Source organism: Trichechus manatus, unplaced genomic scaffold (genome assembly GCF_000243295.1).
Source record: "Trichechus manatus latirostris isolate Lorelei unplaced genomic scaffold, TriManLat1.0 scaffold00124, whole genome shotgun sequence".
Classification (NCBI taxonomy): Eukaryota; Metazoa; Chordata; class Mammalia; order Sirenia; family Trichechidae; genus Trichechus; species Trichechus manatus.
This window is the reverse complement of record NW_004444060.1, coordinates 49137-72390: the sequence shown is the minus strand read 5'-3', so window position 1 is coordinate 72390 and position 23254 is coordinate 49137.

Here is a 23254-nt window from a genome sequence, read left to right as displayed (position 1 = left end):
GCCAAAGATTAGACAGGTCAATAACACAAACAATAATGCAAGTAGCTCAACCATGTATACGAGACTAAATGAGCAAACCAGCCCAGGGGTAAGGATGAGAAGGCAGGAGCGACAGTAAAGCTGGATGAATAGAAATGGGGAACCCAAGGTCAAGAAGGGGAGAGTGTTGACACATTGTGGGGTTAGCAATCAATGTCAAAAAGCAATATTATATGTATTAATTGTTTATTGAGAAACTAATTTGCACTGTAAACCTTCATCTAAAGCAGAATAAAAAAAAAAATAAAGAAAACAAAAAAGGAAAAAAAAATTAACCTAAGATATGCAGATATCACAACTTTGCTTTCAGAAAGCTAAGAGGACTTGAAGCACTTACTGATGAAGATTAAAGACTACAGCCTTCAGTATGGATTACACCTCAACATAAAGAAATAAAAAATCTTCACAACTGGACCAATAAGCAACATCATAATAAATGGAGAAAATATTGATATTATCAAGGACTTCACTTTACTTGACTCCACAATCAATGCCCATGGAAGTAGCAGTGAATTCAAATGACATATTGATTGGGGAAATCTGCTGCAAAGACCTCTTTAAAGTGTTAAAAAGCAAAGAAAGATGTCACTTTGAGGACTAAGGTACACTGACCCAAGCCATGATATTTTCAACTCTCTCATATGCATAGGAAAGCTGGACAATGATTAAGGAAGACTGAAGAAGAATTGATGCATTTAAATTATGTTGTTTGCAAAGAATATTGAATATACCATGGACTGCCAGAAGAATGAACAAATCTGTCTTGGAAGAAGTACAGCCAGAGTGCTCCTTAGATGGGAGGATGGCAAGACTTCATCCTATGTACTTTGGATATGTTATTAGCAGGAACCAGTCCCTGGAGAAGGACATTATGCTTGGTAAAGTAGAGGCTCAGCAAAAGTGAGGAAGACCCTCAATGAGATTGTTTGACACAGTGGCCCCAATGATGGGCTCAAGTATAGCATTGATTGGGAGGATGGCAAAGTACCAGGCAGTGTTTAATTGTGTTGTACACAGGGTCACAATGAGTCAGAACTAAATTGAAGGCACCAAAACACAACAAAATAGTAAAGGAGTAAATGACCGAATTCTAAGATATCATCATTCTGAGTGACAATTTGCTCATTTTTAAGTTTTACAATTTACTAAAATGTTAAGGTAGACGAACTGAATCAATGGGTATAAAACATGGAGTATTTGATATGCAATATGTATCTGTTAATACAAAATACCATATTAGTAGTGTATTTATAATATTAGTAGGTATATGAGGAAATCATAAGTTCAGTATAAAATTAATTTACTATATATTTCATATTATATTTATTTTTTTATTCAAGACAATATTGATATTATAACAACACCTATTTCAGAGCTATTAAGAAAAGTACACAAATCAATTACAAGAATATTTATAACACAAATTGCAAACACATCAGTTATTTTTAATAGTAATAGTAATAATAATCTCCTGATATAAATTTTCTTAAGATAATTATATACTTTCTTTTATATATTTTTGTCTTCATATGCAATATAACAGAGGCAAAGACATTCATAAAAAGCACCGTTTGATTAGTATATATGGGAATATTACCCATGTCATTACCACAGAGGCCAATAAGTAGAAATCCTCACGTTCCCCAAAAGCTATTCTGTTCTATTCATTCCTCCTATTAATTGTGATCTTGACTTTTTGAATTATCGTGTTGTCAATTTCTTTTGACTGATTTATAATGTACCTACACCACATAGTTTCATTTTATCTGAGATTAAACTGCCTACAGAAATATAATTTCTAAGTAAGTCATCCTATTGCCTGACATGCATCTCAGCAGTACAAAACCAAATTATGTAGTTTTATTATGCAAGTTTTGAAAGATAGTTTAATGTTATTTGTATGAGGTTTTTTTCCATATGAATAGACTATACTGCACACTAGAATTCAGTAGGAAAATCTAAGTTTGAATATACTGAAGTATTGTACCAACATTAATAACATTTATTTAAAAAGAAATATATTGGTATTCATTTATAAAACTCTTTAATAACAAACAAAACGTAGAAATTTTTGTGATAAGTGGGCATGCCAGCTATAATATAGTAACTTATGGTAACTAATAAGCAAACACATTAAAATATTTAATAGTTGAGTTGCTATAAATTGCATGTAGTCATAGCACAGGTAGCAATATAAAAGAGTTCAGAAAAATCAATGAAATATAATAAATTGATATAAATTCCACTACAGGTAGCCACCATAGATGTGGACACTTTTTTTTAAAGTGATTACAAGAAGTATAAAAAATACCAGGTTTGAAGAAATATGTTGTCATCTTTATGGAACTATTTCATAGAATATCAGTATATTATGATAAATAGGATAATTTTTTAATATAAATATGTGACAGTCAACAATTTATTCTTGTAATTGCATCTTTACACAGTATAACGTTCATATTATCAAATCCTCAAAACCTAGCATTACTGGTGTAATCTATATGAACCTCTTCATGATGAAACTATCTTTAGTAAAACCACAAATACAATAATCATCTATGAAAAAAATCAAACAATGTTCCATAGTTCAATTTATTCTTCTTTAGCTTATGTGCATTAAGCGTCTAGCTGAGTCACACTCATCTCTGGATTACTGAAACATAAAGATAAGTTAATTACTATGAATAAATATTATGTTAGATGTAAGGGAAAGAGTGAGGAGAAACAAAAAAGGAAAGAGCTTTTAAATATATTAATGTGTCCATATCAAAGTAAGGTAGAAATACTTTTAACTATTATCATCCTCATTTAAAGTCCTCATTTCTGCAGATGTTTACATGATCATAACAGTTAATTACATTTTGTCTTTCACTGCTCATTCCTTACCTCTTTTTTTTCTGAGAGGATACTTCAGTTAGTCAGTGTTCCTTGCCTAATTGGGTCACCTAAATATCCCTTCCTGAGGGGTTCTTGGTCATTAGCAAATGTAACTATGGGGTAATTTTCCATTACATATTATAATGTAGGAATACAAACAATAGCCCAGGGATCCCCTGCATTCCAGACAAATTTCTTCTTATCCCTGATGGGTGGATGCAACACATTTTTTTCCTTGAGAGTGAAGATTACTCATCTTAGCCAGTAGAGTAACTGCCTTCTTTGTCTATTGATTGACAAGCATGAAGTGTCTATTGTAGCCAAGTAGAGAGTAAACATTTCACTGGTGCATCATAAAAGGGTACTAGTGAAAGAAGCTACTTCCATTCCTATCCTTTGAATCCATATCCTGTGAATTCTGGCTTTGGCAGAGACAGAGATAGATATTGGTCACCATTTCCTAGCACAGCCCACACAGAAGAGAGTGCTTCCCCAGCAAATTAAATCATTGCCCTCATTTTGATGCTATAACTGAATATTCAAAGGCAATTCTACCATTTCTTAAGGGCAGCTACTTCAGGCTAATAAAGAATATAGCAAAATCATTGTATTTCATGATCATGAGCTCATTGCTGATCTTAATTTACCACAAAAACTTAGTTCCTTGGGCAGTAACAATGTTGTGTGGCAGAAGTGTTATTGGCAGAAAAGGCAAATAAATATCTACACTAGGCGTCTATTCCAGTGAGAAAAAAGAGCTGCCCCTTTCATGATGGAAGATTTCCAGTGAGATCCAGTACAACCTGGTGTCTGACTAATCCTCCAGGAAATGATATCATACTGTGTGTTTAGTGTTAAACTCAGTGCTCAACTGTATTCAGTATTCAAGGGTGGCTGTAATAGCATTGACTTCGGTAAGAAAAATCAATTATATTGTAAAAAAAAAAAAATCCAGACTTTGATAAGGAAAAGCTTTATTCAGGAAGAAAAGGGGAGGAAAAGGATAAGAGGCTATTGTAGCAGTGGGGGAAAGGGACTATTGTTACCGAAAGCAGTGGGTTCGCTGTTTGTACTCTCCTTAAGAATAACTAAGAGTCAAGCAGATTTAAAGAAAGGCATAGTTTATTACTTGCAGTGAGTAAGGAGACAGGGGAGGATCAATCCCAAAACACTCTCTTGTAGAACAAAGGGCTGGAGGATATTCTGTACCACGTGGGAAAGAGGAAGTGATACATATTCATTAACTGCATACATATTCAAAAAGGGGTCGGGGTAGGATTTGGCACGGAAGTGGCTGACGGACTTCCTGCTTCTGAAATGGGCTAGGTCACCCACCGCTCCATGACGTATGTCCCGTGATTTTGGTTCCTCCATATGGGTCTTTTGGTTCCTAGGCGGCAATACTTATTATGGGATGGGGCCATCTGGCGGTCAACCTGCTCTCTTACGGCGCATGCCCAGGATTCTAGTTCTAATGGGTGGATCTGAAAGACAGCTGCAAGCGGGAAGATTAGGAGGCAGCAGCTTAAACTTTAACCGCGAGTGAGGTAAGCAGTGTTTTGTGGTTGACACCATTCTTCTTCTAGAAAAAATTTTAACTGACATAACTTGTTGTTTAAGGCCTTTTCTGTCCCTAGCTGGTCTCAACTCCCCCCTGAGAAATTCACACTCCTCATTCTTGAGGGGTGTAGGGACAGAGGTCTCTTTTTTTAAAGCTACTTCCTGCTGACATGGGACGCAGAGGCCTAAAGGTTAGAGGAGTGGAATTCTCACGCTGCCTGAGCTAAACTGTCATATCTTCCCTGGGTCCCTGAAGGTCCTTCATAAGCTGGCTGTGTTTCTTCTTGAAGGGGAATGGGCTGGAATCCTTGAGCAACCATCATTTGAATATGGAACTTTTGTAATCTGGAGGAGACAAACTTGACAAGTAAGTTAAACAGGCAAGAACCAAAAAGAAGTAACAGCAAGATGGCAATTAGTGGATCAAGTAATGGCAGAAACCGAGTAACTGAAGGGAGAAGGTTCTTCACAGCTTTAAACACACACTTCTATTACTGTCAAGCCTGGTGTCAGCTGGGATGGGTTTCACTTGAAAGATAATTACTTTGGTGTCTTTAGGTGTCAAATAGGGTTATGTCTGGCTGTTATTGTTAATGTACTCGTATTCTACCAGTACTGGTTGTCCTAATATTAGGGTTTGTTTTCTTGGGTTTTTTTAAATTTTTGAATGACACACCCAACAGTTGGTAAGTTTCAATCCATTAGATATTGCCCTTGAGATGGAGACAACATAATTGTCTCTCTACCCATTGTCTCTTCTTCTTTTTGCTGGTCTCGTGGGAGGGAAGACTCCGCACAATATAGAGAGGAGAAATAGTGAAGCCGATTTCATTTTTCTTTTACTGTTAAATCTGAGTATAACTAGCAGCTATGAATACAAGAAAACTTAGTCAACCTATCAGAAGCAATATCAATACTATTATCTGGCTTATATTAAGTAGTTGGAGAGTGAAATAGTCTAACACAAATATGTCTATTAGTAGCAAAAGTGTAATAGCCCCCTTATCACACTTAGAACCAACATTTAAAAGTAGTAAAATAGTCTTCTAAGTTCGTGAGGCATAGCAGAGCCCAAGAAGAGGAGTCACACAGGCAATAGCTAAGATGAGAGTCAACCACAGAATCAGGACAGAAAGAATTCTTAATATTTCTATAACCCTTATTTTTATGATACTTATCTACCGGTCCTTGTTCTGTCTTTGAACAGTCACTTAAGTCTTTCAACTGGTTCACAGGTGCAGGAAATCTTGATTCACAGGAGCCCACCAGGGTTTTCTGGAGAGAGAAAGGTTGGACACGAGTATGATGGACCCATGGAGTGACTCCCTTTAGGCTGAGAGCAGAAGGAGTTGTTTTCTGGATTTTTCTACACAAAAGCAAATAACTTTTGGGAGTCAGGGTGTAAAGGTACACAGAAGAAAGCATATTTTAAATCTAACACTGTAAATTAAGTAGTAGTGGTGGGCACCTGAGTAAGCAGGGTATATTGTTTAGGGACCAGGTGGTGAATAGTTACTACAACCTCATTCCCTGTTCTTAGATCTTGTATAAAGTGATACTGTCTGTTAGGCTTCCTGACAGGTAAAATGGGAGTGTTGTAAGGGGATTGGCAAGGCTTCAATAAGCCCTTGTCTGTGGAGCTTTTCTAACACTGGTTTAATCCCAGCTCTCACATCTGGCTTAAGTGAATATTGCTTGTGCCAAGGGAGAGCAGCTCCAGGTTTTAGTTTAACCTGGACAGGATTGGTATTGTTGGCCCTTCTTAGTTGGTTTACATTTCAAACTAATGGGTTCACTAAGGTTAAAATATACTGAGGGATATTAGGTGTCCTTTGTGCAGAACCTCCTATCTCAAGGAACACTAGGAATCCTGCCCTTTGACTTTTATCTATTTCTGTGGTGACCTGATCTCCAGAGGGGAAAACAGTAGCTTCTAGTTTACTTAATAGGTTCCTGCCAAGCAAAGGGACTGGACATTTAGGTATATATATATAGGAAAGAATGAGATAGAGTATGTGTTCCCACCTCACATGCTAAAGGGAATGTAAACCTCTTAGTGTAGGGCTGTCCGGAGACTCCCATTATCACACAATCCTGACTGGAGAGTTTGCCGATAGTTTTGTTCAAGACAGAGTAGGCATCACCCGTATCAAGTAAAAATTGAGTTTTTTCACCTGCCACCTTGAAGGCAACCTGAGGTTTCGTAGGAGTGATGGAAATCGGCTGTCGCTGTTCCATGGGAGCTGAGTGGTCCCCTGGGCCTCATCACCCAAAGAGTTGTGGCATTTGCAGCTTGAGATGGTTAGGTAGCGATCGGGTTATCCTGGCTGAGGACGGTCCAGACCCTCCTTTTTCCAGTGTCCCTCCTTTTTGCAGCATGCACATTGTTGAGGGCTCAGCTTTGCTGGCGGCCCTGAAGGGCGACCCCAAGGCCTGTTTGATTGGGTACTTACCTGTGACAGTCCTGGTCCCCAAGGGTTACCCCGAGGTGGTCCCTGAATAACTGCAGCCAACAACTGGGCGTTCTTTTCTATCCTTTTATCCCTCTTCTCTACCTCTGCCTTATCTCTATTGTTGAAAACCTTAAAGGCTTCCTCTACCAATTTAGATAACAGGGTCTTGGGACTGGCCTCCAGTTGTGAAGCTTTTTTCTAACATCTGAGGCACTCTGGGTTACAAAATGCAGAGGGGTGGCTTCTAGGTCCATGTTGGTAAATTTTTTGAAGTTCTCTGTCAGCCTATCCAAAAGGGCTACAGGTTTCTCATCTTTTCCTTGGGTTATTTCTTTAACCTTTAAATAGTTAACTGACTTATTGACACACTTCCATTTCCTCAGCCACACAGGTTATAAAATGTTTCATTCTTGCCCAATCCAGTCAGTCCTGGTAATCCCATTGAGGATTGGTTCTAGGAACTGCCTCATCCCCTGGCTTCAAAACATTGTACTTGTGGTAGGTGGGGACAAAGCAGTCTGCATGCTCTCTTGCCTTAGCTAGTATTCTATTCTTATCAGTAGAACAACAGATGGTCAGAACTACTAACACATCCTACCAACTGAGAACAAAGTTAAGACTAAGCTTACTAAATTCCTCTCTAAATTTCTCCAGGTCTTCTGAAAACTGACCGAGTTTCTCTTTACACACACTTAAAAATCTGAAACAGAAAAGGGGACCTGTACCTGGACTACCCCACCCTGTCCATCTACCACCTCTCACAGGGGGTACAGCCCCCCTGAGGTCTCTTTAGATTCTGGGAGGGGAGGATAAATGTTGCTAGGATGGAGGACCATAGGGGTAGAGAGAAGCTCCCTGGGACCAGTCACCAAAGAGGCTATGGGTCCTGAATGAGGAGTAAGGGAGGGGAGGGAGGAAGGAGTTTTGAGGACAGGATCAGAAACAGTGGAGGAATGTGAGCTTGGGAGGGTGGTATGCTGGAGGTTCAGGCAAAGACATTGATGAGGTCAGTGCCAGACTTCAAGAGGGAATCCTACAAAGATCTGATTCCCCAGATTCCCTTGGAGCCTTTTTAGATTGAGCTTCAATAGCTAAAGCTACACAGGTCAACTTGCATTTTGTTTGTAGCCCCTTATTCTGGTAGAGGGCCATAAAGGCTTGTACATATGGAATTTCATCCCATTTTTCCTCCCTCTTGCAAAATAAGTCCAGCTGTAAAATAGTATTAAAATTCAGAGACTGGTACAAAAGCCATTTCTCCTGGTCAGCGAGGGTATACTAAGGCCAGGCAGTGTTGTGGAAAACTATGTTTCTTTTTTTTAATTGATCATATGAAAAAAATTACCAATGTTTAAGAATGCACTCTAGGGGTGAATCTCCTGGTATGCTTGCCTGATTTCTCATTCTGTCCAATTAACTGTTCCCAACAACCTAGCTTTTTATTTTTTTGGATAGTTGATACCACCAGCTTTTTCTTCCTAGTCCAATAGGAACTGATGCTGCAGCCAAGATTTTTCCCAGCTTCTGGAGAGAAGCTGTTTTTGAAATCTTAACATGCCATGTGGAGTGTTCCCTGTATTGTGATCCAAATCCTAGTCTAGACTGAAAATCTCCTCTCCCTGTGTATCTCTTTCTTTAGCCCAATCAATAAACTTACAGGAGTCTCTATAGGTACGTTCTAATTCAACCTGCATTTCTTTCCACTGATCAGTTTCTATATACTATACACATAAGACGGGCAGACAAAGAGATGGACAGAGCGCTCACACCAGACAAGCCAGAGAGGGAAAGGGGAACAAAGATGAACTTAGTGAGGTCCAGCCCTCACTTCAATCTTCCAGATGCCCTCTATCCCCAATACCGGATGGAGGGACTTCTAACCTCAATCTTTCAATCCGGTGCCAGTTGGAGAATTTCATGTCCACTCCTCAGAGCCAGGCCAGGATGGAGGGGTTTTAATCTTTGAATCTGAACAGATAGAGACATCTATGTCAGCCTCCTAGATTCAAAGTGCACCAACCAGAAACAGACAACCCGGGAAAAACACACACAAAAGAAAGAAAATTATATGCTTTTCTTTCAAGCCAAATTGAAAGTAAACTCTCTGAGTTTGAACTTACCAAGCCCGAGGGGCACTGAACAAAAAGAGTTCAGGTGGCCACAACACACTTCCAGGAAATGTCTGGTCCACTCCGATAGTTGACATGGGGGGACCCCAAGTAGGGTCCCTTCTGGGGTGCCAGGAAATTTGTTACCAAATGCAGTGGGTTCGCTGTTTGTACTCTCGTTAAGAATAACTAAGAGTCAAGCAGATTTAAAACAAGGCATAGTTTATTACTCTCAGTGAGTAAGGAGATGGGGGGATTAATCTCAAAGCACTCTCTTGTTGAACAAAGGGCTTGAGGAAGTTTTCTTCCACGTGGGAAAGGGGAAGTTATACATATTCATTAACTTCATGCATATTCAAAAAGGGGTCGGGGAAGGATCTGGCATGAAAGTGCCTGATGGACTTCTTGCTTCTGAAATGGGCTCAGTCACTGCTCGATGACATACGTCCAGTGATTTTGGTTCTTTGGCACAGATCTTTTGGTTCCTAGGCAATACTTATTATAGGATGAGGCCATGATGTTTTCGATTGTTTCATATGCATGCAAAAGCTAGACAGTGAATAAAGAAGACTGAAAAAGAATTGATGCCTTTGAATTGTGGTGTTGGCAAAGAATATTGAATATATACCACGGACTACCAAAAAGCGACCAAATCTGTCTTGGAAGAGGTACAACCAGAATGCTCCTTAGAAGCAAGGATGGGGAGACTATGCCTTACATACTTTGAACATGTTTTCAGGATGGATCAGTCCCTGGAAAAGGACATCATGCTTGGTAAAGTAGAGGGTCAGTGAAAAAGAGGAAGACCGTCTGTGAAATGGATTGATGTAGTGGCTGCAACAATGGGCTCAAACATTAACAATGATTGTGAGGATGGTACAAGACCAGGCAGTGTTTTGTTCTGTTGAACAGGGTCACTGTGAGTCGGAACTGACTGGATGGATCCTAACAACAATAGTAACATAAAATTTAAATCACTGAAGAAAATAAATGATTTCTAAATCATTCCATAATTATCAGACCTCTCTTGCATCACAGAGTTGACATTTAAGATTATAATGAAAAGCATTTGTTTCATTTCTTGAGTCTATTATAGAAGCAAGTTTTAAGAAATCCTTTGAAAAGTTCATTATCTCTTAATGGGCACAATTTTAATTACAGCATTAGCTGTAAAGACCCAAATGAATTCTTAGCTAAGTTGTCTACTTTCCAGACAGTATCTTGTTTGGTGGAGTAGCATTTTAGTTTTAGTTGTTTTTTCTGGTTTGTTTTGGATTTCTTTGAAATAATTAACAATAGTAATCAGGTTCCTTTCATATCATACTTATTCAGTAAACATTTGTTGTTAAAGATTACAAACACATTATCTTCCTCACACAAACATAGACACCTGTACTTTTGTGAGATATAAATGCTATATATAGTATTTAAAAAGCACAATAATTATTTTTCTTGTAGGACTAATTATTTTTCTACATTACAAGTTATGAAACTGAGCTAGAGAGGTTAGCTAATATTTCCCAAGGTCATTCATTTAGATGGTAAGTGGTAGGCATAACTACTAAACTGGAGCTTTTAAACAACAAAGTAAATATGCCATATGCTATATAGCACTGGAGTCCTTTAAGGATATATCAAATATCTAATAGAAACTTTTTGATATGTGTTAGATTACCTAGAGTTTGACAACAAAAATAGGGTGAAGACTGATAAGGGATTAAAGATCAGAGGTTAGTAACAGTATTCTCTTTCTAATAGCATATGAGATTGATTAAAATCAGGTTTTTCCTTGTCTGCTTTTGCTAACATGTTCTACCAGACAAGAAATTACTAAATTCTCACTGTAGTTTTTAAAGAAATTTGAAATAAATTTTTGTGGGAGCAGATTAAATGACATAATGAAAGTAAAAGAATTTATAAAATATGTGAATTTTATTATGATTTGTTATCGCCATGCCTGTATATTTTCTCATCCCAACTTGGAAATATTAAATGTAATTTGGATAATACTAAGTATAAAAGACGAAAGTTTCTTTCAGAATCATTTAACACACTAAAATTCTGTGATCCCAGAATAGTTATCTTCCAGATCCTAAATTACTTCCAGTTTTATTTTTAAATAGCCAACAAACATAAACCATGGTATTGCATTACCACATGCCTCAGTTCTTTTCTCTCAAAGCTGTTTCTGATTGATGTTATGATTTTTTGTGAAGAGTAATAAAAGCGCAATTCTATGAATATTTCCTAATTGACATTTCTTTTATAGTATCATGGTGGCTGGCAATATCGGATTCATTGATGTATTGAAAGTGAATAATTTAAAAAGGTTTTAAAGCAGAAAAGTCAATAAATCTTGATGACAGTATACTGCTAGGAAACTATTCTGCTCTGCTTTCACCTTTTTGAATTAGATTCAGGACAAACAGTTTATTAAAATGTATGTCTGAATTTGCTTTGTGCTTAATAGCTCTCTTTAAAAAGGAAAATAGTATTACTTGGCTTATATCCTCCATGTACTTTTGAATGTCTTATATGCAGAAAGCCACAAACCAAGATGTGCATAGTCCCATTTTATCAGATCATTTAACTGAGTGAACCATATGTATCCTCAAAACACTTCTAAGGGGAATGGAAAAGGTGGGATTAAACCTTGATGCCTTTAGGTTATATAACAGCCAGTTTCAAATTATCCAGATACAAGAATTATTCATATTAAGGAGACATCTGCATAGGAATTTATGTAGGATTAGAGAATAGGAAAGTATAATCATCATGTTATTTGCCCAATAGAATCAGTTTTTCCCTTTATCACAGTCTGGATCTAGTAGGATATTCATATTAGAGTTATATGTTTGTAGTATTGATTCATAAAAATTGGAACAACAGAAGAAGAAGGAGAGTCAGGAATAGGAGGAAGATATGGAATGTGTGATTAATTGCCTCCATGAACAACTCCCCCTTTTTCCATGGTCTCAGAAGAACTGGCTATTGTTACTGAATATTTTGATTAAAAATTCCATAGAAGAATCCTGATCAAAAGGGGGAAATTCAGAACAGAATTTCAAATTCTCATGGACTCTAGAGTTTCTGGAGCCATGGAAGGGGGGAAAACCTCTGAAACTATTGCCCTGAGATAATCTTTAAAACTTAACACCAAAAATATACCCTGAAGTCATCTTAAAACTGAACAACAGTTTAGCTTAACTAGTAAAAAAGGCCTACCATGAACATTATGCTCTTTTAAGAACTATTTATATGAGGTCAAATTGAAAATAGCAAGTTGAAAGATTAGATAAGAACCTTAGGGGGTGGTGAGTTTATGTTAATGGGGGAGGAACACGTCAGAAAAGGAGGGTAAAAATTGTTGCACATCTCAAAAGAGTGTAATCAATGTCAATAAATTGTACATATAGAAATGATTGAACTGGTGCATGTTTTCCCATGTGTATTCTCAATAACAATAACAAAATAAATAACGTTTAGAAAAAAAATTGATTTGAATATTTTGAATCAATAAATTTTGGACCAATTTTTAAAAAGAAGAGATTCTGTGTTAAAACAAATAGATGCCAGAAATAAGTAATGGGCCATAGTTTCCCAAAATTTAAAAAAAAAAAAAGTTTTCTGTGAATAAACATAAATGCCTGAATAAATACACCACCACAAACATACACACATAAACAGAACCAGGCTATTGTCAACCTAGATGTTTGATTTAAATGAAAGATATTATTGTCCTTTCTCACATTTTCACCTTTACTTAAACTGTCATAAGAACATATTCTGTTTTGAAAATAAAAGAAACATAAGTTAGTAAATCTTATAGGCTAATAAACGCTCTAATGGCTAATTATTTGTATTACTTTCCTCAAATCTTATAGGCTATATTTTAGCATACCCTACTTCCCCTCTACCCGCCATGGAACTCAACAGTCTCTTCCTCCTATTCCTCCTCCTCCTTCTTTCCTGTTAATGAGCAAAGAGGAAAAGAGAGTGGTAATAAAAATACTACACTGAACACATTTAACTGGTAAGTTCAAATTATCCCATCTCTGCCATTAAATCAATTACTTTGTGTATTTCTCCAAGAGTGAATCTAATAGAAACAGAGCATATATAACATCTAGAGTAAGATGGCATTGATTACTTATTACTTTCTTGATATCTTTCACAAGATAATACTCCTCCAAGAAGAAATTAATACACTCCCCTTTTTGTATATCAAGACCGAGGCCAAATAGTGTTTCTCAAACAATGAACAAAGGGGACCTATGTAGCCACTCAGATTAAACTTCAAGGTTTAATACTAGAAAAGGAAGTAGTGCATAGCTTAGAAAAAGTCCTTTTCAGAAAAGAAGGAGGTAAAAATATTTATCATTTACATGAAAATGTTTGCTTTGAATCGAAGAAACTTTTGTTTTCAACTGCAAGAAATTCAGATATAGTTAATTGTAATTGTCAGTTATAAATTTTCCACTAACAAAGTGGGAAGTCACAGAGATTATAAGGTGAATTAGGAGGAAAAAAAATCCTTAATTTTTGTGGATAATGAAATGCAGAGTGAGTGAATTGTTGACCATATTGTAGGGACAATAATACAGGACCAAAATGATGTGTGCCTTAGAGCAACACAAATCTTGCAGAGTAAGATACAATTTAAACATTAAAGAAAACTAATGTATTGTTTTAACATATCTCAATTCTTCTATGGATAACTAGAAAAATAAACTATTTTGCAGTATTCTTCCATGATGCTATAAAGATTTAATGCTTTATTATTAAAATTATCCTGACACAACCTAGAATATAAGAGGCCCTGGTGGTAAAGTGGTTAAGCACTCAGGGATGCTAACCAAAAGGTTGGTTGTTCAAACCCACCAGCTGCTCCATGGGAGAAAAATTTGCTTCTGTAAAGTTTACAGCCTTGGAAACTCTATGGGATAGTTTTACTCTGTCCTGTAGCGTTACTAGGAGTTGGAATTGACTCAACTGCAAGGGGTTAGCCTAGAATATGTAGACATCATTAAGGTATTCTTAAGGACTATAATATATAAATCTTGAAAATTCATCATTTTTTTCCTAAACGGTTTATTCTTCATCTCCTGCAGTTTTTAGCCTTGTTTCACAGGGAAGAGGTCTTAATAGTATCTGCTTAATACAGTCAACTGTTCTTTATTTTGGGGCAGAAATCTAAAAGTGTTTAAATACCCCGATGGCATCCTGCCAGGAATTAGCTGCAGATAGAACGGTAGAAGGAATCAAAATGTAAACCAAATTTCAACACACTGGGAGAGTTGCTCCAAGCTATATAATAAAGACAGCAGGTTTATATGCTGGTTTTTCTTCAGGGAGAGAATGTTGGACAGTTTCCTTTTGATTGATTCTCTAAATCTTTCCCTGTCATGTTCAATCTTTCCACCATCTTTGCTAGTGTTTCCACTGTTCTTTCAAGTAGGTAGTTTGATTCACAACAGTGTTAATAGTTCTTTTCCTGGACAAGAAAGTTATGAAAATCTTAAAGCAGATGAGATGGACTTTTTACATCATCCATTCAAGTGACAAGTTTATTACTGCCTTTGAAAATTGTTCCACTGGCTTCCATTATCATCCTCTTGTAGTAGTAGACAATGAAAAAAGCAATAGCTCAACAATTCTATTGTTTGGCTTTTTTTTTAAACAATAAAAAGACATATAAGGAATTTTTATGTGGCCTCTCAAACTCATGCCAAAGAGGAAAAGTTAGTATGAGGAATCTGTGAAAGCCTGGTTGCAGCTTTTTAGGCTGTTTCTTTTTCCATCTTCTGTGATATAAAAGCAAGTCATGAATATCGGAGGTATAATGGAAAAATGAATTTGTCTGAGTCCTTACAAGACTGCTTCTATCACTTGGATTCATATATGTGTTCTTTTCCTTCTCTTCATCTTCCTTTGCTCCTCCCCTACAAATTTAAAGCTCTTTCCATTAAAGAAAGTGTGAAAACTTTGTCAGTTTCTAGTGGTGCTTATATTCATTTATGTGTATGTCTCTGTGCTTGATTGAAGGAGACAACTGCAGTCTGAGTTCTCTAGCCTCTTCTGCAATATGGTTGTTTTTACCCTGAAAATACTTAATGGTTTTTAACATCTCTTATTACGAGAGTAGGGAAATCTCCTTGAAATGGTACATTAATGTTTCTGTTACATGAAGAAAGGATTTGCAGAGTAAATGTCAGGGAGACACCAGCGTCTCATATCAGTCTTTTTCACTGGCAATGTTTATTGCAGAATCCCCTCCCCAGCATATGTAGCCATTGAAAAAACTAAGTCAACCATAATAGAAAGAATCAGATAATTATATTTTGTTGCTGGACTTCAGTAATTTTTAACTGTAAAATACGTTCAGAGTTAATTTTAATACAATGCATTTAAATGTATACAAGCATGTTATTATTGATAGATGCCTTCAAGTCAATTCAGACTGTTGGCGAACCCACGTGTGCAGATTAGAACTGTGCTCCGAAGGTTTTCAAGACTGTAACCTCTTGGAAGTAGATTGCCAGACCTGTCTTCTGAGGTGCCTGTGAGTTGGTTCCAACTGCCAACTTTCTGGCTACTACACGAGCACTTAATCATTTGAGCTTTGAAATAAAATTATAAGTTTTGTTTTATGAAAACAAAGAGAGTTCTTTTGCCCATAACACTAAAGATCATCTTATTAAATGTTAGAAAGCTATATATATATAATTTTAAAGCTCACAGTTATGCATTAAAATGTAACTAACCTTTAGAAGCAGCTTGTCTTATTCCACACAATTGTATTTAGGTGATCAGACTTACTGAAACACTTGAAACTTGTTCTTTCAGAAAACAATCAAAGATTAATGAACGTGTTCTGTTTTTAAGACTCCAGAGGTCTTACAATCATGGCTTGCTGATTTTGCAATTGTCTTAACAAGATTTTTGTTTTTTCTATTCTTTATAATGTTTGAGCACATACTGCTCTCTTATAAGATTTATGCGTTCTGACACAATTGTCAACCAATCAAAATTATTTTTTTCAAAGTTCTTGATGAAATTGTATATAAGTACCCTGAAAATCTTAATTAATCAGAGCACTGATTTACTCGGTAATGACACGCTGCCCAACTTTAAAGCTGTCTATTAAATGTGCATAGCAATCTGTTAAGGGTGTTCTGAGTTGTTTATTTTTGACAGCACCACCCAGGGACTTCACAGAAGCATGTTAAATGGTTCTTTTTCTATGGTTTTAGAAAATTAACACTGTAGCTAAAGAAAGGTGTTTTACATTCCAAACTTACTGTATTATAAGACACTAACTCATGCACTATTGCCCACCCCCATCCGCCACCAGCATATGTAACATAAGAGTCTGTCAGGAAAGAGAAGCATGGACTTCTTAAGCCCTATGTGAATTACTCTGGCATTTGTCCTATCCACCTTGCCCCTCATCTTCGTCCCAAACTGTGGTGTAAAGCCTCAAATTAATAACAAAAATCATGTGCTGCCCTGACATCTGAAACATGGAGGGCCTCAAATGGCCTAACCTCAAATTCTCCTACCCGCTCTTCTCCCAAGGCCCTTTAGCCACACAACCCTCCTTATTGAGTAGAGCAGGTGGCATTTCCTGCTTACCCATGCGTGGGGAATTTCTGTTCCCTGCCACCTCACAGAATTTTTATTCAAAAGAGTCAATCACGTATTCCTGTGGGCAGGGGTCTTTCCACCCTCTTGGTACTAGAAAGCCTGCCTCTTCCATCCCTGATTTTTCATTCTGTTCCTGGGTACAGCCCTCAAGTGGCCCTGCATGGCAAGTATGTCCTCCTCCTCTGGGCTGTGACTATATGAGACTAATAAACTACTGTCAATTTTATTTGTGCAGTGTTAGGTGTCATGTGTTCACAATCCCTATGACCCTAGGGTGAAAACTCCATCTTTACAAATAGGGTGAATAAGAGGTGATTAAAACACCAGTCAACTACTTCCACAGGGAAAATTGAGAGTACATCCACTGGAGCATTGGTGGTCTCCATCTTTGGCATATGAAAACAAAGCTACAAGTTTCCTGTAAGTCAAGTGGCTTTCTGGGGCTGCAGGCTCAAACCATTTTGAAGGTGCTGCTCCCAAGAAAGCAGCAACCAGCCAGCATAAGGCACTCCCTCAACTGAGTGTACTTCTCTGGGAAGAACTGAAACAATGTGGTAAAGAAGTATCTGTCTGATAGTACAGTACCAATATTAGGGAACTTTGGTGCATAGGGGGACATTGAGGCCTCTGAGAACTCACAAATTCATTGCACAGAAAATTCAAAATTTGTATATATGCTATGCCGGGGACAAACAACTAAAAACAAATTATAAACAGTATAGGCTTAAATACTCTTATTCCATTAGTTTTCTATTGCTGCCTTAACAAATTGCCACAAATTCAGTAGCTTAAAACAAGACACGTTTATTATCTTACACTTCTATAAGTCTAAAGGCCACTACAGGACTTACTGTACCACAAGCAAGGTGTTGACTGGCTGTGTTCCTTTTTGGAGGCTCCAGGAAGAATGTTTCCTTGGTCATTCAGGAGTTGACAGAATTCAGTACTGTTAGATTTTAGGACTGAAATTTTCACTTGCTTGCTTGCTGTCGTCTAAAGGTATCCCATAGTACCTAGAGGCCTTTCTCTGATCCACGCACATAGCACCTGTGCCATGTAGAATTACCTTGACCAAAATGCAATTTGCCCTTTTGTTCCTGGTTTCTGAACCCTTTCTGGACTACCTTTACCTGAATTTGTTGTGGCTCCCTCCCAGTAGCCAGGGTTTACTTGGATTGGTGGGGAGGTCCACCCAGACTGACCTTTACTGGATTGGCTGGGAAGTGCCATCCAAGAACTAAGGTTTGCTTGGACTGGATGGGGGGAGGGGTCTGGCCTTTACTATATTTGTCTAGGTGGGCCCCATCCTGTAGTCGACGTTTACACGGATTGGCTGAGGACTCCCGCCCCGCAGTTGACCTTCACACAAATTGGCTGCAGAGCCTGCTGGTGACTGATAAAAATCCTAGAAGATGGAGGTTCAGACGAGGCTTTCTGATCAACCAGAGCCAGGAGAGGTGCGCCTCTTTTGGACACTGGGCCTTGTGCTGTGAATCTCTCAGATTGAATAAACTTATGGCTTGTCCAACTGAAGTGCCCAACGGAAGTAGCAGCTGTGACAGTACCAGAAGAATTAGAGACAATGAGCAGACCCAGATGGTGTCAGGAGTGCGAAGATGGAACCCCGGCTGAGCGCAAAGAGGAGTGACCAGTAGTCAAGATTGCCAAGTGATTTCAATGAATTTCTTGTTTGAAAGTTTCCTGATGGGTGAGAGTGAACATTGGTTTTATGGCAGGGCAGGCAGGTGCCATTGGAGATGTAAGCAGGTCTCGTTTCAGACACTGAGACCTTGTACTGGGACCCTTCCCAAATCTCACCCTTTGCGTGTCTTCCTTTCTGTTTATATATTCTTTGTTTATAACTTTTGTTATTAAAGTTATTATTGTAGTTATGTTGTTTCTATTAGTTCTCTCTGACCATTCCCATTAATTATAGAGCACAATAGAGAAATAGCGCTGTGGAGGAACAGCTGGTGTCAGAAATAGTTAAAAAGTTGGAGAATGGATGTATATTTGACCACTGCCTCATAAGAACCAGCTTGGTGCTGATTCTTACGTCAGGGTTATCATTTTAGCTGGTGTCAAAGGAAGTTCTTATTACAGTGCTCTACAACTCAGAATCTATAACAGGGCATACAATCCTTCTGCTTCTATCTCTATGACCTTCATCTACAGTCATCTCTCAGACCACAATTTGGAAAGTTTCTCTGCTTTTAAGGATAATACATGTGATTAGATTGGGCCTATAAGAATAATCCAAGATAATCTGTCCCATCTCAAGGTCCATAACATCTACCACATCTGCAAAATCCCTTTGGCTATATAAGATGCATTGTCACAGGTTCTGGAAATTATCATGTGACCATCTCTGAGGGACCATTATTTTTCCTATCACACCCATCTTCTGTTGTTTTTTCCCCTCAACTCTGGAAGATCCAGAAGATGCAGAGAATTATACTGATTGAGTAATCATCACTATCATAGCAATGCTGATCCCAGATTCTCAGTAATCTACACTGATGAGGCAGGAAATGTGATAAATTAGACATAAGATTAAAGTTTAACTTTGGCCTTGAAAATGCTCTGTAATGTCTCAAAAAGAAAGTTAGTTCTTCAGAAAGTTATGACTTCTTCCCAGGATGACATCAAGGGGTGGATAAGAGTGATTTGATTTCCTTTGATTGAAATCAAAAGTTAGATCAAAAGAAAATAATTTTCCATTTATGTACTCCAACAAATTCAAGCCATTTAATAAACCAGTTACACATCTTTTGACAGTTTAATATTTTTATATGTTATTTTATTATTAGTTGTAAGTTTATTAAGGGATAAGATAAGATGTATACTCATCCACAGCAGACCTATTTTCCCTCTGTGCTGGGATTACAATAATGGGGAAAAAAAAAAGGGCTTCGTTGTTTTTTTTTTTCGGGCACTTTTTTCCATTGTTCCTTTTTGTTGCAATTAAAAAAACTCATAAGAGAAAACATAAGAATGAAAATTAGTCAGTTTTTCATGTCAGACATTATACAAAGTATTTTAGAATTGTTATGTTTAAGCCTCACACACAAAGTATTTTTTCCATTATTGTCTTTATTATACATATGAGGGACCTGAAGTTTAATGAAGTTAAAAAGTTTTCTGATTTAACACAGCCAGTAAATGCAAGAGGTGACTTGAATTTATGTCTGCCTTGCTACGAAGTATGGAACCTTAACAAGTAGAGCTCTATTTTTTTCTCCTGTGATTTCCATAAAAATATCTTCCTGGATACACAAACAGAAAGAAAAAATTTCATGTTCCACTAAAAATTTTACAGTAGGATATTCTGAAAGTTGGTCTCATCACTTTTTAAAAGTGAATGTAATGAGGACTAGAAAAGTAGAATCTCTCTCACACTCTCTCTCTCTATATATACCTGTCTATATATATATATATCTGTTTAATGATGAGATCAAATGTTATTTTCAGACAGATGGAGTTAAACAATTTATCATGTAATGAGGAATGCAGTGAGGAATGTTTTAGAAATATATGCCTAATAGCTAGGGTCCCATTTTTTAATTTTGAAAGAAAGTTTTGGAATAGGATAGTCAATTATACCAAATATAAAAAATTCTTTAAGACAATAGCCATTTACACCTCATGTCACTTTAAATTTCTGCTAACAATATATATATATATATAAAATAGCTGTGAAAGTATTATGTTTCTGAATGGTTAGCATGCATGAAAATGAACATACTTAAAACATTTGCTTTTATAGTTGTATTAAAGAAATGAATTAAAGGAAATTTTTATGTCATCTTTGAAGATATAAAGGAAATAAGCTTTAGGCTCACACTAAAAGAGCATGACATTTAAAGGAATTAAATTTATAAATTTAATTTAGTAATGTATTAGTCAAGGTAAATAATACTAGTTGCCATAGCAAACAACCACAAATCTCAGTGACGTAGTATCTACTCAAATGATTCTCACACAAATTCAAATGCAATGTACCTTGATCCAGTGACTCTTTCAAATGATAACTCAAAGACCCTTGGTTCCTCTATTTGTAGTGACACTGGGGAGCCCTTTACTGAATAGTCTTCATAGAACAGGAAGATGAGGGAAATATATCAGAAGAAATTTTGAAGGACTAAAGGACCAAGTGTTGTATTATTTCTTTCATAGTTCACATTATGGAACTGGCCACATGGCCTTACGTACATAAGACAATGTGGGGAATGCAGTTGTCTTGTGTGCCTAGGAGAAAAATGCAATGGTTCGATGAATACATAGCATTATCTTGACTATAAATAATGACAATAATTTGTATTATTTAACCCCAATTAAAAATTTATTTTCAGGATATAAATTAGTAATAGAGTTTGATTCCCAAATGCAACAACTAAATGGATTACTTACGCTCAACCAAAAGTTCTCAAAGTTTGGTCTGGATATAAGGGAATCTTCAGTGTAAGAATTATGTTCATATTTATACTGAGACTTTTTTGGCTTTTCTCCTCATTCTATAACAGGTGTGCATTGGACTTTTCCAAAGTCTGAATGACATGTGCTTGTTTATTTTTGTTTTTTGAACATTTCTTAGATTTTAAAGTAGTAAATACCAACAGCTCTAACCCAAATAAACAGAGCTCTTTGTCTTCCTCAGTAATTTTTCAAAGGGTAAAGAAATTTAAAGCAGATATGTTTATGGACTTAATGGAAAATCATGATGATGAGGGAATGGATGAGGAACTTTCAGTGTGAAGGTGAGTCTAAAAGAAAAAAAAAAAGACATAAATTTAATACTAAAAAAACAAAACTTGTTGCCACAGTGTTGACTTCAACTTATGGATACCCTGTATGTGAGAGTAGAACTGTGCACCATAGGTTTTTCAGTGGCTGATTTTTCGAAATTAAACTTCCAAGACTTTTTTCCTGAGTGGATTTTAACCTCAAACTTTTTGGTTAGCAACCAAGTATGTTAACCAGATACTTGAACTAAAAATTAGAATATGTGAACAAGAAGAGGAAGAAAAAAAAAACACTTGAGTGGGTTAACAACAAATTGGAGTCTGCAACAGGAAGAATAGTAAAGGCCAAACAAAAATCAATCGCAGTGATCCAATTTGGGGAAAAAAAAAAAGTTAAAATAAACCTGTTTGGAATCTCAGTGACCTGAGGGTCAATATACAGAAAAATAAATGACATTAATTTAATTGTAGTCCTTGAGAAGGAGGAATAAGAGAATGAGGCTGATATATATATATATATATATATATATATATATAAAAATGTATGTGTGTATGTGTATTTGTATATTTTACATACATTTGTAGAATTAATGTTTGAAAATTTCCAAAATTTGATGAAATATATTAGTTTACACGTCCAAGAAACTCATTCATCTCAAATAGGATATATGTGCTTAGATAAACTTCTGGACACAAGCTAGTTACCCTGGTGGAAATCTAGATGAAAAAGAAAATATTTAAAACATACACAGAAATATTACACATTAAGTATAAGGGACAAGCAGATGAATAGTAACTTATATTCTTTATGTGGCAAACATATACTTAAAAATTCAAAAGGAAATAGATAAAAAATATATCAGAGAGGTACTGAGACTAGTAAACCTGAACTTGTAGACATGATAAAGGAAGCTTTTTAGGAAGAAAAGAAATAAAACCAGATTGGACCTGGGATTTACATAAACGAATGAACAGCAGTGAAAATGGTCAATGAATGGTTATATAGAAAAGTATGAAAAGACTATTCTCTTTTTCTTCTATTAATTTATTAGAAAGACAGCTGACTGTTGAAAACAAAACAAAAAAAAAAACTGAATTGTGGAATATATTATCTATAGAGATGTGACATATATTTTAACAATAACACAAAGCCCAAGTCAAATTTTACTGTTATAATTTTTTTCTTTTACATTTATTATAAAGTGATGTAATATTAATTAATGATAAGAGTACTGCAGTAAGTTAAGGATAATACTGTGATAAACATAGCAAGTACCACAATAGACAAGTTAAAAAGGATAAAAAACATATTTGAGTAACCAAAAAGAAGGTAGGAAAGCAGTTACAGAAAGAAAGAAAAAAAAAATGTTAGGCCACTAGAATAAAAAGTAGACTTGTTGTTTTGGGTTCTAGCTCACAGAAACCCCATGTAATAGAGCAGAACTTACCCAAAGGGTTTTCATGGCTGTAATCTTTATGGGAGCAAATCATCAGGTCTTTCTCCCATGGAGCCAGTGGGTGGGTTCAAACTGTCAGTCCTTGGTTAGCAGCCAAGCGCTTAACCACTGCACTGCTGGGGTTCTGTATGGTAGACTTAATCCATCTATATTGATAATTACATATATATTGACTATCATGGCAGAAAAGGCAGAAATTGACAGGATAGAAACACTCGACTCTTTGTTATCTGAGGACATACATATTAAATACAAAAAAAAATCATTTTTGAGAGTGAATGAATAAATAAAATTATCATATAAATAATAAGCATAAAAAAACTTGGGTCGGTCTGAAGGACTAATTGACCACAGCTACCGAGGCCTCCACC